This window comes from Narcine bancroftii, chromosome 1, assembly GCF_036971445.1.
Source record: "Narcine bancroftii isolate sNarBan1 chromosome 1, sNarBan1.hap1, whole genome shotgun sequence".
NCBI classification, from domain to species: Eukaryota; Metazoa; Chordata; class Chondrichthyes; order Torpediniformes; family Narcinidae; genus Narcine; species Narcine bancroftii.
The window spans coordinates 64441672-64460161 of record NC_091469.1 but is presented as its reverse complement, the minus strand read 5'-3'; the positions used below and the strand labels follow the sequence as shown (position 1 = coordinate 64460161).

The window sequence follows — 18490 nt, the reverse complement described above, 5'->3', positions numbered from 1 at the left end:
AATGTACATTTCAAGCCAAGTACTAATGTGTGAAAGCAAAGTGGAGATTTCTAATTAGCCATGTGATCTTTTCCAAAGTATTTTCATAAAATGTGTAAATTGGCAAATTTGCTAAATGAGAATGTGTTGATTAAGCCCAAAAATATCAGACTAATGTTTGACGACAATGTAGACATTGTCAGCACAAATCATTCTGAATAATTGCCTGAAGACAAATTGACCTTAAAGGTGACCTTGTCTAGCATATGCCGCTGTATATATTTGCAGCTTTAATCACTCAATAAGTTGCAATTCTCATATGTTACACAGACCCAGAAGCATTTAATACTGCTCTAATATAACGCCTCATTTGTCCCTTCCCCTCCCACCTGTATTCAACCATCATGGGCCAGTATGTTCTCCTCCCCCACTCCCACCGTCTTATTGAGGCCACTGCTCAATTCTTGGTATTCCTGATGAAGGGCTCTGGTCTATAATGTCAGCTATCTATTCCTTTCCATGGATGTTGCCTGACCTACTGAGTTCCTCCAGCAGTTTGTGTATTGTTAACAGTTTCTCTCTTACAATTCTATCTAGGTTTTTGGCGATGGTATCATGCAGCAAAAAAAAATTGATGCGTGTTCAACATAAAGAAATGACACATTGCTAAAACACGTCAGCAAATATTTTTGGCAATAACATGTCATCAGAATCATTTGCTCCTCAGAATCCTTCTTGATGTCTGTTTACATCTTTCCCCTCAGGATGATCAGTCTTTGTGCGGCCTAGCTGAGAACTCAGTCTTCAAAGCCAATGACATGGATAGTATCAACTCCACTAATATGAAAGGAATGCAGTGCAGTGTCTCATGGTGCATATAAAGAGCAATGAGACACAACAAAAGAAGAGGAGGGAAGGCTTCAATAGGCTAAGAATCTAGTGATCTGCCTTTAGCAGAAAGTTTTTATTGGTACAGAAGACATTTTATATATTACCAGACAAACAAAAAGATTCAAAAATGTTTTTTAGACTGGAATGTCGGGAAAATCATGGAAACAAAAACATAATTACTGCCCGTGTGGCCATTCCACACTGGGTGCCTTTTTAGACTACAAGTCCTGAGTGCAACAGACCCGGTGGTTAGACGTGCAGTAGAATGAAAGACTGACAATGAATTTTTCAGGTACGATTTACATTGGAATTGACTAAAAAATCCTGCACCTTTCTTTTCAGACTGCCCATGTAGTGGCAAAAATCCTTGATTGTGCCGTTACATGCCTGCAGTCGAAAAACCATTAAAGACAAACTCAAGGGCCCCTTGAAATGCAACGTCTAGGGAGCTCTGACCCACATGAACTCAAAGTAGAGAAGAGACATTTTGAATAATACTGAGATTCTCAAGGCCATTCATGGGGAACACATAACCACCACACCTTACCCATCTGTCTTCATCTTCACCTGCCCATTATTCCTACTCTGATTCTCATTTCACCCTCTTCTCATCTCTCAAAACCCAAACAACTGGAGTGCGAGACATCCTTGATTCCGGTTTACAAGGAGGATTCAGTTGCTACATACCCCAGGAAGAAATATTAGGGAAATTGAGTGTCTGAAAGGAGGAAAATGGCCTGTTTTGGCTAAAAACTTAGTGGAAGAAAGTCTTCACTAGGAACATTGCTGCCATATTCAGGGCATTTTGCTTTCTTAAAGTATCTCATTACAATTTCTGTTTCTAAAATGGACTCTCGATCTGATCACAAATAGATGTGTTTCCTCTTGCACTGCCAGGCTCTTTCCTTGTAGCACATTAAATGTCTGCACCTTCTGGAACAGCTACAAGAATTGCTGATTTGGATTGTAGCTAGCAGAATATGAGTCAGTGAGCATGGCTGATGGGTTACTCTATAACAGGTTGCTGATGCGGTCAGAAGGAATCAATACAAGTACTATGCACCATGAATATCGTGCTGTTGAAAAGCTGACTCATTGATGGAGCTTCATAGAATTTCTATTATCAAGATTAAAGTCCTCTTGGCAAATAGAAAAAAAACACTGCAACTAAAGAGAGAGGGAGAGCCCAATCTAGTTTATCCCGTGGAATTAAGTATGCCTTGATAAATAAAAATTCCATCAACATTTATTTGGGGTTTTCAGCACGCACTGATTATTTCGTATAAAGCCCAATTACTGATCTGGTCTCCTGCCAGCAGTATTTGGCAAATCAACTGTATTTGTTTTTTTTTGGGGGGGAGGGGTGAAAATCAGTAAATTAATATGTCAGTGGAAATAGACACATGAATAAAAAAACTTTTTATTTAAATGGAGAATGCAAAGACACGTACTATAATGTGCAGTACTGGAGAAAAAAGCGCTGAAAAAGAAACCAGAGCAAATTATGCACCATATACTGCTCTTTGAAGAGAGAGGATTAGATACTGTTTCATGTTTGGAATATACCTGGAAAAATAAAGCATTTTGTTTTGTATGCTGGATGAAATCTTAAACAGAACCTAGAAAATAGACATACATTTACCTTGCTTTGGTGCAAGGTAAATCAAAACATGTACATATGTTTTGCTATCAATCTACTTCTTGCAGAACAGGATACCCTGTAAAGGCAAAGTAAAACCAAAATGGAGATTCTGCAAATTGAAAACAAACAAAGGAAATGTTGGATGTACTTGTACTTGAATCTACTGGTACTTGGATATACTGGTACATGGATCTACTGGTACTTGGGTATAATGGTACTTGGATATACTGGTACTTGGATCTACTGGTACTTGGGTATACTGGTACTTGGATATACTGGTACAAGCATGAACAAAGTTAACTAGTCTTTGGTGCTTAACAGGCAAATGGTGACCACTCGGGAGGGTTCTTGCTGGTTTTCAGAGAAATTCCTTTTCCAGGACATTCACAACTGATTCCTTCTCAATCAGTCTTGCTGACAAAACTTGTCCCCTTCTGAGTTCCCCAGATGATCCTCTTTCTTTCAGGTCACCTTTCAGACAGCCAGTCTTCTCCTTTGACCAGACAGCCTACCAAAATTTGCCAGCTTTGTCCTTCTGGAAATAATTTCTGGGTGCAGTTTTGGTCACTAAATTATAGGAAGGTGATAAACAAAATAGAGAGAGTGCAGAGAATGTTGAGCAGCCTGGGGCTTTTTTCTCTGGAGCATAGAAGATTGAGGGGGGATTTGATGGAGGTGTTCAAGATTTTAAGAGTGGGGGATTAAGAGTGGGGGATATTAAGAGTGGGGGATATTAAGAGTGGGGGATATTCAAACCAGAGGCCATGGTTTGAGATTGCAGGGGGAAAATTATGAGGGGAAATTTCTTCACACAAAGGGTGGTTGGGATGTGGAATAAACTTCCAGCAGAGATGGTTGAAGCAAGGACATTATTTACATTTAAGGAAAGACTGGATAATTACATGGAGGGGTATGGACCAGGTGCTGGTCAGTGGGATAAGGAGGGTGGGGATTTGTTCCGGTATGGACTAGAAGGGCCAAACTGGCCTGTTCTGTGCTGTATTTGGTTATATGGATATACTGGTACTTAGATATACTGGTACTTAGATCTACTGCTACTTGGGTATACTGGTACATGGATATACTGGTACTTGGATCTACTGGTACTTGGATATACTGGTACTTGGATCTACTGGTACATGGATCTACTGGTACTTGGATATACTGGTACTTGGATCTACTGGTACTTGGATCTACTGGTACTTGGATATACTGGTACATGGATATACTGGTACTTGGATCTACTGGTACTTGGATATACTGGTACTTGGATCTACTGGTACATGGATCTACTGGTACTTGGATATACTGGTACTTGGATATACTGTTAATTGGGTATACTGGTACTTGGATATACTAGTACTTGGATCTACTGGTACTTGGATCTACTGGTACTTGGATATACTGGTAATTGGGTATACTGGTACTTGGATATACTGGTACTTGATAGGCCAGGTTCTAAGCATCTGTGGAAAGAAAAGACAAAATTGTGTTTTAGATGCATTCTATTGTCCTTGACAATAACATGTAAATCCCTGTAAGTGAGGAAGGTGTTTGATAGCACTAAACATTGCACACATTTCTTGTGGGATCCAATGTGCACAGAACAAATCTATAGTAATTGCTTTATGCTTAACACTCCTCGCAGTTCAATCCCTCATTCTGCTAATATATACAAAAAATATTTTACTCTCCCCTTTTTTAAATAAAATAAAATGATACTTTAAGGAGCTTATCGTCCATGAGAAGTTGTTAAACCAATGAAATGGGTTAAAAAACACTGCCAGCCAACAATCGGCATGCCACTTGCAAAATTCACCAAAGGCTGATATAATTTAAGAGCTATTACCTGCCAGTTGGAGCAGCTTCAGAAGGACAGGTGCAACACACAATCTGCCAGAGGAACTCAGTGGGTTCATTATCAGTGGGAAAATAAGGAATCGTCCACATTGTGGCTGCAACCTTCATCATGACTAAGTTTTCATTCTCAGTTCTATTCCTCTCACTGATTGAGGAAATCAGTTGTCCAGATGAGCTCCTCCAGCTGATTGTGTGTTGCTCCACAGCCTCCTATGTGTCTTCAGGACAGACATCTTTCCTAGACATGGATTGGAAATTAAGTATCTCAATGTCACCAAGCATCCTGCCAGTAGAGAGGCATGATAAAATTGGCTCTTAAATAAAGGCAGCAACCAGTTCAGGTAATACAGCTTGGAAATGCCAATATAAAATTTTTGTTTGGTTGCAATACCACAAGGTACCAGTGACTGTGAAACAAGAACTCGACAAACTTGAAGGGAAGGAGAAGACAAAGAAGGGATGGTAGAAATGATAGAAAAGGATTTTTTTTAAAAATCATCAGAGAGGTAACATTAAGGCTTGCTGGCTTATGCTTATTGTATCAGATTTTAAAACAAAATTGTTCACAATATTGTCATGCGTATAATTCTGAGAAATTCTCTTCAAATACTTGAATAAAATCTGCTGTTATGGCAATGAGCCACACAGATTAAATAAGAATGCATGTTCAGTGCTGTTGACACCATGCTGTTTGAAGAAGCAATTAGATTGTTACAAGAACCCACTGGCACCTAGATCAAAAGCAAACAGTGTTTTACCACCGGGTGGCTATTTAAATTGACAATGTTGAGTGTTCCTACAAGGCACATAGTATTGAAGGTGAGATTACACAACATTGGCTCAAGTCAACAAAGTAGTACAAAAATCAATCAAAGCTATATTCACATGGGATCGAGGTTTCCCAACCTATCTGGAATGACAGGGAGTTCTACAGGAGATGTCTTGGGCAGTTCTCATGATGTGTGACCAAATCTGCTGTTTAAATCTCCCATTAGATTGTCCCCAACCTTATATGCTATGCTTCGAAGAGGGGAGACCGTATGGCAACATAGCAGAGAAGCCAGGATGGAAAATTTAGCAAATATTGTGCAGTGAAGAATTGTTTTAACTGTTACATAAATGTGCAATACTAAATGTGTTGTATTCTTAATGAAGATATAACTATTTTATATTTCTCCCTTTGTTTACATATCTTTTTTCTTGAGTTTGCATATCTTTATTCTCACATTTAAGGTTACCAGTAAGTAGAAATTCTGCCTGGTCTGCAGAAAAAAGAATCTCAGGGTTGTATGTGATGTGTCATGCATGTATCTGACAATAAACCTGAACTTTGCTGAAGGTGCCTCTCTGCTGCGTGATGTGATTTAGTTTGATGTTTTATTTTAATTTATGAATTCTACAAAAGTTATAGAAGATTTTTGGTAGATTATTTCTATTTCTCTGTATTTTAACAGGAATTGTAGTGTTTGGAATAAATAGACCACAGTCCAAAAATGCAATCAGCAGAAACCTTGTGGAAATGGTAAGCACAAACGTATATTTGTCATTTATTGGGTGGGCACGACGATACAACCAAAGAAAGACTATTGTGCATTTTGTAAAAACATAATTGGAAAATGGCATTATGCCCAAGGACTAAAGAAATGAGAGTGGAGATGCACAATTTAACAAAGAGATGTCACAAGTCTTGATAGCTGCAGAGTAATTTTTGGAGGAAAGATTAAAGGGATAGACAGAGCGGATGTGGATAGACTATTTCCGTTAAGAGGAGGAAAGATTAAAACAAGAGGACATGAGTTAAGAATTAAGGGGCAGAGGTTTAGAGGTAACATGAGGGGGAACTTCTTTACTCAGAGAGTGGTAGCCGTGTGGAATGAGCTTCCGGGAGAAATAGTGGCGGTGGAGTCAATTGTATTATTTAAGAAAAGGTTGGACAGGTATATGGATGAGAAGAAGATGGAGGGTTATGGGCATTGTGCAGGGAGGTGGGACTAGAAAGGGGTGTTTGGTTCGGTGCGGACTAGAAGGGCCTAATGGCCTGTTTCCGTGCTGTAATTGTTATATGTATGTTAAAATATGATTTAATGCCATTTTAAAATATACACCAATTCCATCTTGCTTGTACCTCTCATTGGGTGGTATACACTGAAAAGTTGTGTAGAATGCATGCTAATGGGTGCCTTGAGCCCTTCTTGAGGAGTCTGGGTAGGAACACTATTGTGCTTCCTATTGTATCCCCTCCCTCATACTCCTCTCAATCCTCCAATTTCCTGTCTTCATTCCTCTTCAATCCAAATGTCATCATCTCAGATCCCTTGTCCTCTTTCCCTCCCTCTCTATATTCACACCACATTGATAATTTATCACCCTCTGATCACAGCCCAATTGTTTAACTCCTGTCAATTTTCTGTCTATGCTTTTCTTTGGTCCTATGGAATCACTGATCATAGCTGATCACATATTCTTCCACCCCTGATCCCCATCCACTTAATCTGAAAGCTGATGGTCTGTCCTCTGTAAGCATGTATTCCAATATCATCTCCAGTTCAAATCCCCCTTTAACCAGCAACATGACACTTGCATACTAGGTATGACCATCTCAGTAAAACTCCTATCTATGATGTTGTCAGTATCCCAGATGCTCCTGAACTAGTCCAATAGCAGCTTTATTTGCTGGATTCAGTCAATCAGGAGTTGCAGATGGACTCACCTCCCATAAGGTATAGTCACCAGAGACACTGGATGTTTCCCTTTTACCTTACATCCTGCAGGAGGGTAGTAAGGTGCATTAACGCATCTTAACTTCACGAAGGCAACAGAGGAAAATCTGAAGAACTAAACTCACATGACAACTGCCAAGCTTCTTTGACAAAACTTCTCAAGGCAAAGCCTTGGCACTTACTCCTCAAATGACAACACTCCAGCCTCAACAACAGCTTCTCCTCAAAGGACGCTCCTCTTGATCTGACCTCCTCTTCATTCACTGCTCGTGTACATCATTTCAAGGTCAATGAAGCTTAATATATAGTTATCATGGCAGTAAAACTCCCAGCATTGCTGTCATCACTCTGAGAAATGGTCAGCAACTTCTGATGCCCACATGCCTTAAGTGCAATGATATGTCAAGATCCACGAGCTATTTGTGATACCCTGCTCCTCCAAAGGGTGTGCTCTCTCACACTTCACCATTGCATTCAACATAAAATCATTGGTTTGATTTGAACTTGAGACATTTTTAAAAATCCTGTTGCATAAAAGCTTTTTAAAAAGCCACATCTTACTGCATAGAGAATAATTCAGATTTTAGTGGCATCTTGAATTATCTTCTGTTCATGCTGATTTGCATAACGGTTACCGCAACGCTGTTACGGAGCCAGTGACCGGGGGTTTGTATCAGGCGCTGTATCAGGAGTTTGTATGTTCTCCCTGTGTCTGCATGGGTTTTCTCCAAGTGGTCTGGTTTCCACCCACCCTTCAAAATGTACCGTGGTTTGAGGTCAATTGGGTGTAATTGGGTGGCATGGGCTTGTGGGCTGGAAGGGCCCGTTATCATGCCAAGTATTCTCATTTAAATGTATATAATCCAATTCTGTCAGAACATTTAAAAATAAATAATAATTACATTTTTAAACAATGATTATGACAAAATATTTTTGAAAATAGAGTCCTCAAGATAGCAACATGCTTGGAGAAGGGAAAACCATATCAGATCCACAGAATGGGAGAACTTTGAAATCAGTAAAAGGCACTGTGCTACTGATGGCAATAATTCTTTGATAGGATTTCTCTCTTCCAACTTACTCAATTTATTTATTTTCCTTTTTCCTTTTCTTGCTGTGCTTACTTTTTATTTCATTTTGAACATCACACACATATTCTGTTACAGGCTGTGCTTCTGTTGGTGAACAAAGAGAAGCTGGAGGGACTCTGGGCCATGGAGAGAAATGGCCTGTCAATGTTTTGGGTCAGGACCTTTTTGGCATCCAACTTTTCTACGTACTTAATTCCTCTGCATGAGTTTAATATTGTTTCTCTGTATTTATAACACAAAAAATATAATTTGCTGTGTAGGCATGGGATGGGAAAGTTTGGGACTTGAGATCACACAATGTAGAGTTCTTAATGCAGCACCATTCGGATCATTTGCACTAAAATATAAAAGTCTGTAGATGCTGTGATTGTAGTAAAAACACAAAGATGCTGGAGTAGATTACTGATGTTTCAGGCCTGAGCCCTTCCTCATGGTTGGGGAAGAATCAGGCCTAAAACATAGGCAATATATCTTTACCTCCTGTGGACGCTGCAAGACTGGCTGAGTTCCTCCAGCATCTGCTTTTGTAGATTATTTCCACTAGGTTCGAAAGAAGTTCTCCTCATAATCTGCACATGTACTTTGAGAAATTGATGTGAATAGTGCACAGATGTTCTTCCAGTTTTATTTTTAAATGCAAGTTCTTGCAATCTTGGAGTGTTGGGTCTAGGGAGCCAGTAAATTCATTCCTTTAGTCAACTCATTCTCTTCCTCTCAGGAAATAAAGTAGATCTGACCTTAAGATATGATGTTTATTGCATTCTTTACAAAGCCATCAGTGTTGGCATCAGAAATGATCTTGGCTCTTTAAATATAAAAAATGCAGTAGTGCAAATAAGTAACAATTTAATTAATCCTTAAGAAATTTGTAACATCCTTGAGATAATCTAGCATTCTGTTCCTCAAGGAGGAAATGATTTGAAGCTTGAAAATTAACTGGTATTATAATAGAAATCAAGAGTAAGTATTCATTTAATAAAATCTCCTGAATTGTTTTGAGATTGATCCATGAAGTGAGATTAATTTGCTTCCATTTGTTTGGGAATTAATTTTCTTCTGTTATTTCCAGTCTGTTTATTTTCATAAAGTGCAGCATAGATTCTTGAATTAACTCCTCATTAATAGGCATTTATGTACCTCCAGTGCTTGATTCATGTAAGATTATTTCACAAGTTCAGCTTGACTTTGAGCATCAAGGTTACCTAGGTTAGTTATTGTTTTCTTTTTCATAGAACACAAGCAGAAAACAATGCAAAACTCAGGCATCAACTAGATCTATACACATCACAATTGTGCTGGAATTAGTTAACTCGTCCTGCACCTTCAGCTCAAATTGCCTTTGACCTGTAAATTACTGGAAATGATTATTGATCAAGGTTGGGTGAGGGCATTTGGCCATCTGAAACCTTGGTGAAAAACGGAGCCGACCTTAATCAACTACATATCAGGACTGAGAAATAAGCAGAGGAGCAACCGGGTAGCAAAGTGAATTAGATCTGAGTTTGAGATACATTGGGCATGGAAGGGGAACTAAATAAGAGTGAAGGAAATATTAGATTAAAATATAGGGAATAAGGAAAAAAAAGCAACATAGAAAATTATATTTGATATATAAAATTTGACCCTTTCAAATTTTTAAGAAGTCTTACCTTCTAACTACAGAAGCCAGTCAGCTGTCTGCGTCTTTGCCAACTCCCAGGGATGTATTGCATAGTCCCATTCCTGCTGTTCTTATTTCCCTGTCCCTCTGCAAATTGTTCTCTCTTATAGACACTTATTAACATCCCTTTGATGCTTTTTACCATTGCATCTTTGACCTGATGGAGGAAATTGGAGCTCCTAGAGGAAGCTCATGTGGACACAGGGAGAATGTGCAAACTCTAGACAGATGGTACCTAAGGCCAGGATTGAATGCCTGTCTCTTTGAGGTGCGAAGCAACAACACTAATTGCTGCGGCAGTGCTGCTCTGAGACATTGAATGTTATGTCTAGTGAGGACTTAATGGTCTAAGTTATCCTTTTTGCATCACCCACCCAGTTTTCTTGAATGATACATATCTTCACATCCACTAACCATCTACTACAATAAATAATGCCAAATTCTGCCTTGAAGATAAAGATGTGCAGCTATCATCAGTCAAAGAGAATTGCACAGCAGCCTGATCTACGTCCAATCATGTGCCATCCTTTCTCTTCTAAACGGATCAGGGAAATTACCACTATGAAACCTCTATGTTAATACTGGACAAAAAATAGATTATAACAGGTAATACAAAGCCCTTGTGAATGGCCAAACAGAAGCAGATAAAAATTGATGTCTAAAATAAAAAATTACCATTACCAGTTTCCACCATTTATAATATTTGGTGAGTAACAAAGTTCAGTGAAATGACACTTATCCATTCAAATGTGAAATTAATAGAAGAAAATCTGGACTGACGTGAGTGAGTAAAGTAGTTTAATATGTCAGAAAGTGTATCAGTTCCAAAGAAATTAAATACAACTAATAAATGCTCGAAACTCACAGGCTGCAGCCACAAACTTGTAAATGTTTTTATACAACTGTGTATTTTAATACAGAATGAATGCAATATTAAGATGATGTGACAATCCTGGAAAGAGAAACATAGCGTTTAATTAACAATTATTCTGTTAACTGGCTCGGTAAGTACAAAATGTAAGGTACATTAGTTCTAACATGTCACAACGTTGGTGGGGGCAGGTGAGGAGGGAAGAGCATGGGTTAGGAGGAAACTGTAGGGGTCATGGCAGATGGAGTGAGGAAGCTTTTGTGGGACCAACATATTCCACAGATGCTGAGTCTCTCCAATTTCTGTTTTTACATCATGTTGGCTCAGTTTTTCTTATCCTACTCGTGCAGGTCTGGTCTGCTGTATGATACAAACCAAGATTCCCATTAAGTCATTTTGACTTCCTTGTGATAGATTTTTTTTTGTTCTACACATCCTCACCTAACATTCTCTCTTGATGGATATGAACTTGTAACATTCCCGTTATGTTCTGAAGTGTGGGTTGTTTTTCTTTCCACAGATGCTGCATGACCTGCTTAACGTTTCTAGCTTTACATTCAGCATCTGGAGTTTTTTTTTACATTTTGTTGATGCCAACTTCCTATACCATCCCTGGTGTGCTAACCTGCGTCTTGATTTCCTGAGCAATTACACTCAATGCCTGAATCTTCATAGTCTCTTGCACATCTCACAACTGCCCCTTTCCTCAGAACTAATGCCGAGAAGTTCTTTGTGCATATTTGCTTGTTTTATCATGCAGAATCCTTTAGACTCAAGCGCAATTGATATTGGTTCCAGAGTACATGTAGAGAGAGTCACATCAACATGGGTGTTGCGATACTGAGGAATTCCTATGTTCTCATTAGGCCATTGTATTCTGCAACATCCCTCATATTTTAAAGGATTAATAAAGGAATATACCTAGCCCTGTGCAGTGAACTGGGATTCACTGGTAGTGGGTTGTGCTGATGGCTGGCTCCACCCCCCATCTGCTCACATATAACCTTCGTTTCCCACCTAAACCCCGAACCCTTCTGAAGACTACTGTGAAAACCTACCCTCAGTTATAAGCTATTAAAAGAGTTTGTTCTCCTTTCAGTCAAGAGAGCTTTTATTCATGCTACAATTTTATTAGCTAAATGATGGAAGCGCTGCTGATAGACCCTTTGTCCCTCGACGTGGCTGAGGAATACACATACTGGCTAGACTGCTTCCAGACCTACGTAAATGTGACCAAAGACATCTTCCACACTCATTTCAAAGGTAGAAATGAAAGGGTATGCAGTAATCAGGAACTGCACTACATATGAGGCGATGAAGGCATGATACCTGAAGTCACAAAACGAGGTCCTAATGAAACACCAACTCGCTCTACATTGCCAACGGCCAACAGAGACCATTGATAACTAACTGCTGGATCTGTGGACACTTGCCAAGAAGTGCAGGGGCCATGTTCATGAAGAAGAACAGATCCAGAACACTCTAGTCTTGGGGGTCCACTCTAGGGATGAGGCAGCTACTGCTCAAGTCGGGTAAGAAGGACCTGGCTAGCCACGTTGAACTGGCCAAATCTTTGGAACATGCCAAGCTCGAGAATGACGACATCAAAGCCAGTGAGTTCGCTCACCCAGGTGACCCCTTCTAAGCACCAGCTGCTCCCACTACCCCAGCTCTAATGGCTGCCGCTTCCCATGCTAGGGAGTGCTCCTGTGCTAGGGAGTGCTTTTTCTTCGGCAAGTGCCAGCATCCCCGATCTTGTTGACACAGTGTGTTCCAGCTGTGGCAAGAAAGGACATTGGGGAAAGGATCCACTCCTGGATCTGATTTCAACCCCAAGTCGTCTGCCCCAAATTCACTCAAACCCACTTGCTGCGCGACACGTCGACAGAGGGTGGCAGTGAGGAAATAGCATGAAAAAATTCAGATCTTGCTGCGACTCAAATTCAAACTCAACGCCATCATCGTCGAAGGAGGAATGAGGGCAGCCGTTTTACTGCGTCACGAGGTCAACGCCAACTTACCCACACAGGGAAACCCAGGACAGTGGGGGCCACTTGAGCGAGGAGTGTGGAGTTTCCTGCGTCCTAGCCTCAATGCTTCTGGACCAGGATGAACCTCAACTGTTCAGCAACTCCATAGTGACTGTGAAGGAAAACAGACATTCCACTAAATGCCTAATTGACACAGGGTCTACTGAAAGCTTCATAGACTCATGGACTGTGAAAGAGTACAACCTAAAGATGTACCCTTCCAATTATTGCATATTCCTCGCATCTTATTTGCATTCTACGTGTATTCAACAACATTGTACAGTGCATTTTCGTCTGAAGTGGGGGAATTTTGTAAGACACGCTTGTATGTACTTGATGAATTGTGTGCTCACGTGCTGTTGGATCTGGACTTCCTATGTCACCTTAAATGCATGACCTTGGAGTATTCTGGTCCCCTCCCCTCCTGTAACGGTTCGGAACAGAGGGCCTCTAAAATCAGAATCCACATGCAGCCTCTCCACATTTAATATCAACCCCCCACCTCTCTTCCCGAGTCTGTCCACAGACTGCAAACCTACTGCTACCAAGAGCAGGAGATGCAGCACCACAGAATGAGATTTCATAAAGTTTGAGATACAATGTCTGCTCGATGACAGTATCATCAAACCTAGCACCATCCTGTGGAGAGCACAAGTGGTAGTTGTAAAAGGGGAAAACAAGTCCAGGTTAGTCATTGACTATAGTCAAACTATTAATTGGTACATGCTCCTAGATCATACCTCCTCCCTCGAATTTCGGACATGGAGAATGATATTGCGCAACATCGGATATATTTGACCATAGACCTGAAAGCTGCTATCACCAGCTGCCAATCCGTTCCGAGGACCATCCATATACAGTATTTGAGGATAACGGACATCTCTATCAATTCCTGAGACCCCTTTTGGTATCACTAATGGGGTTTCTATCTTCCAGAGGCAGATGGGTAGAATGGTGGATGAGTATGGGTTGAAGGTTATCTTTCCCTACCTCAATAATGTCATAATCTGTGGCCATTCCTTGGAAGACCATGATGCCAACCTCCAGAGTTTTCTCCATGCAGCGAAAGCCCTGAACCTCTCTTATAATTGTGACGTGCGTGTTCAGGACTAAACATCTGGCTATCCTTGGCTACGTGGTGGAGAATGACATCATTGGCCCCAATCCCAATAGGATGCGCCTCCTGTTACAGCTCCCCATCCCCAGGATGACAAAGGCTTTGAGGAAATGCCTGGGGTTATTTTCATATTGCGCTCAGTGGATCCCTCTGCACGCTGATGAGGTTCACCCTCTCTTAAAAGTCACTAATATCCTCCTCTCGGATGAAGCCCAAACAGCTTTTAACTTCCTCCGGAATCACGTTGTGATGGACAAGAATGTACTTTTCCAAGTGGAAAGTGACGATTCGGATGTAGCGCTGGCCACAACCCTCAACCAGGTGGGCTGGCTGATTACATTTTTTCCACGGACATTACAAGGCTATGAGCTCCGAAAAGGAGACACAAGCCATTGTAGAGACTGTGAGGCACTGGAGACACTACCTGGCTGGTAGGAAATTTACACTCCTCACTGACTAGCGCTCGGTCACATTCATATTTAATAATATCAAGGAGGGCAAAATTAAATATGATGAAATTGCTAGGTGGAGGATTGAGTTCTTCACCTACAGCTATGACATTGCCTATCGGCCAGGAACTCTTAATGATCCTCCAGATGCCTTATCCAGATGAAGCTGTGCCTCTGCACACATTGACCAACTGTGGTCTCTGCATAATGAGCTCTGCTATCCAAGGGTTATCTGCATGGCTCATTTTGTCAAAGCGCGCAATCTGGCCTACTCCATGGAAGACATCAGGGAAATGACCAGGTCTTGCCATGTCTGTGCGGCGTGCAAGCCGCACTTCTACCGCCCTGCTAAGGCGCACCTGATCAAGTCATCCAGGCCCTTTGAATGGCTCAGTGTCGATTTTAAGGGACCTCTCACCTCCACAAATGGGAACATTATTTTCCTCTCTATCATTGATGAGAACTCACCCTTCCATGTTCAGACACGTCCACTTCATCTGTCATAAAGGCTCTAGATTCTATTTTCGCCCTGTTCAGGTATCCCAGATATATTTATAGTGACCGGGGCCCATCTTTAATGAGTGAAGAGCAACGTCAGTCCCTGCTGGTGAGGGGCATCACATCCAACAGGGCTACTAGCAACAATCCCCAGGGGAACGGGCAGGTTGAAAAGGAGAATGCCACAGTCTGGAAGGCTGTCAAACTGGCCCTGAAGTCAAAAGGTCTTCCAGCCTCAAGCTGACAGGAAGTCCTCCCCATGGTGCTCCATTCCATCTGGTCGCTGCTATGCACCGTGACCAACGCTACTCCTCACAAGCTCCTAGTCAATTTTGATGTCATTTTCATCTGTGATCCTGTTTATTTTGGCGGTTGAACATCTATTTTAATAAATCAACTTTTAAGGTCGAGTGATGTATCTTTGGCTTGGCTTCGCGGATGAAGATTTATGGAGGGGGTAAAAAGTCCACGTCAGCTGCAGGCTCGTTTGTGGCTGACAAGTCCGATGCGGGACAGGCAGACACGGTTGCAGCGGTTGCAGGAGAAAATTGGTTGGTTGGGGTTGGGTGTTGGGTTTTTCCTCCTTTGCCTTTTGTCAGTGAGGTGGGCTCTGCGGTCTTCTTCAAAGGAGGTTGCTGCCCGCCAAACTGTGAGGCGCCAAGATGCACGGTTTGAGGCGTTATCAGCCCACTGGTGGTGGTCAATGTGGCAGGCACCAAGAGATTTCTTTAGGCAGTCCTTGACCCTTTTCTTTGGTGCACCTCTGTCACGGTGGCCATATATATGTGATAAATGTTTGATATCACATGACCTGGAAAGAGCATTGTTCAATAAACATGCTTTTAAGAATTGCATTAGAAAATAATGTAAAGTTAAAAATTTAATGATCAAAATATTCAATGTAAGATTGATATAGTTATTGACAATAGGTACCTGGCTTTGGAACGCTTTTTCGATGCCAACAGTGAAAGTCGTCATTTTCACAATTAAAATTAAAATGCCTGTCCCGCATCGGACTGGTCAGCCACAAACGAGCCTGCAGCTGACGTGGACTTTTTACCCCCTCCATAAATCTTCGTCCGCGAAGCCAAGCCAAAGAAAGATAAATAATGTACATTTTACTGTGATGGGATTAACATATTTCACCATATTCCCTACCCACATGTACCTAGGCTACAATCCAACAAAAGGCCACATAAATAGCTTCACATCATCTTCTCAAGAATAGAAAACCTATTAAATAGCTGGCCTTTCCAGGGATGTTCACACTTTATAAGGGGAATTATAATAAATTGCATTTACTGCTCTGAAAAATGTTAGTTTTCCTTTGGCTGGTAAAATTATACGAATAGTAAGAACTAGTGTTCATATAGGAACCAGGCTCCAATAGTTCAGTGATTAAAGCACTGGTCTTATAAGCCAAGAGTTGCAAGTTCATTCCTTGCTGAGCCCTCATCTCAGTGAGGGGTGCTGGACAAAGTGTGACCCTCTATTTTCCTTATGGTAGACAAATTTTAAGAATTTCATGTATGTTACATTCTAAATGTAGTATTACCTGACAAGAATGGAACCTTTACCTGTAGATAAGAGGCCGTGAAAACAAGGGTATATAATAAAGCAACTTCTTTGTTGATTCAATGGAACAGTCTGCATTAAAAAAAACTGTATGTATAGTTGGAGCAATAAACCTAAAAATAATGAGAGATAAGGAGAGAATGCTCAGAGAATCTAACGATATAAACGCTCTCTCTTCTGGTATTTAGACTGCAGGCATGTAATAGCACAATCAAGGAATTTTGCCATGACACGGGCAGTCTAAAAAAGAATGTGCAGGAATTTTGAGTCAATTCCTGCACCACGATTTTTCCTGCAGGACCCCTGCAACCTTTTGGAGGGAGCCTGCAGTGTAAATTGAACTGGAAAAATTTGTTGATGGTCATCCACTCGACTGCACGTCCAACCACTGGAATTGTTGCACTCAGGTGCTTGCAGTCTAACTAGGCTCCCAGTGTGAACAACCACAAGGGCAGTAGTTACGTTAATTTTTTTCCATGATTTTCCTGACATTGCAGTCTAAAAACCATAACTATCTTCACTCTGCACTTTGACAATCTACAGAGTAAAATTCCAGTTTAAAGATGCTTGTCAATTCACAGCTGGGTTAAAATGAAGAAACAAAGCTACTCTTCAAATGCAATCTGTCAGCTCCCCAAAGCTGCTGGAGAAAGAAAATAATCACCTGCTTGATGTATGTGATTGAAATGTTAGCTTGAAGTGGAAATGAAAGACCGATGAAGGATTTAATTCTTGCCAGCTTTCATTTCATTTTCTTCTACTTTATCAGGAAGAGCTTATAATAGCTAATACATAGAAATAAAAATGCAGCACATAGTTTTGTTTAGTTCATGAAGATGATGTAACAGTGTGAGGCTAAAGGAGGTCAGTGTTTACAGAAAAAAAGTCTTTTTTGTTCACTTCAATACATTATTTTAGTAGCAGTATACTTAAAAAAGGCAAAACCGTGATTGTGGAATTGAGAGAAAAAAAATGGAATATGGATATATTAAATCCTTAATGCAGCCAGCATCAAAGGATGCAGGGACAGTGCCAGACTATTTTGTGCCCTAGGCCAGGCTGAGTGCGGGAGCTGGGGTGGGGGGGATGGTGCACTGTCATACCTCCTCCCTCTGCCTTACCAGACTAACGCGCATTTTATGGTGCGTTAGTCAGAACGACGTCATCCATGATGCAGAGATGCCAAGAACTGTTGGAATCTCTCTTCAACAGGGTCTCTCTGAGGTCTGCGCCCTAGGCAGGTGCCTAGTTGGCCTAATGGTAGCACTGGCCCTGAATGGAGGCCACAGCACATTTAAGTAAAAGCTTTGTTTTCTTTTACACCTCATGTTATGTTTTTATGTCATTGATAGGAGAGAAATACAGAAGAAACTAAAACTTGAATTCTTCCAATAATTCTGTAAAGAGGGACAAGACCAAAACATATGTGTAAGGGAAGCTATTTCCAATGGACATTTATCACATATAGGATCGATATGAGAATAAAAGCGATGGAGTTTATCTTTAGACATATGAGCTCTATGAACAACTTTAAACTGTATTAGTGAATGTTTTGCACATAGAGAAGAAGAGTTTACCAGTCGCAGAATTTTATTCCAATTTTCATTGGAAATATGAAGGTTGAGTTCTCTTTCCCAATCATTTTTAAACTTTTCAAAAGTCCCAGAATTTATTTTTGTAATTATATTATATAATTTAGATATCACACCTTTTGGAGGGAATTTTGAATATAGTATATCCTCTAAAACAGTCGTAGTCTCCCGATTGGGAAAAGAGGGTAAAGTCGAAACTAAGAAACTCCTAATCTGCAAATATCGAAAGAAATGAGATCGAGGTAAATCATATTTCATGGATAATTGTTCAAATGACATGAAAGAGTTATCCAAGAATAAATCCGAAAAGCATGTTATACCTTTAACTTTCCAGAGTAAATAAGCTTGATCAATTAGAGAGGGATGAAAAAGGAAATTTAGTACAATAGGAGTTTCCAAGATAAAATGACTTAGGCCAAAAAATCTCCGGAATTGAAACCATATACGTAGTGTATGTTTAACCATATACGTAGTGTATGTTTAGCCATTGGATTATCAATTTGTTTATATAATTT

General features: G+C 40.5%; 1 long non-coding RNA gene across 1 annotated transcript in view; it reads left to right on the top strand.

Moving 5' to 3' along the window:
* Nucleotides 1-18490, top strand: part of LOC138758927 (uncharacterized) — a 188795-nt gene that overhangs the window by 61579 nt on the left and 108726 nt on the right. The window contains exon 2 of the long non-coding RNA XR_011354535.1: nucleotides 5827-5894. This is a non-coding gene — a long non-coding RNA (uncharacterized lncRNA). The remainder of the gene's footprint in view (nucleotides 1-5826; nucleotides 5895-18490) is intronic.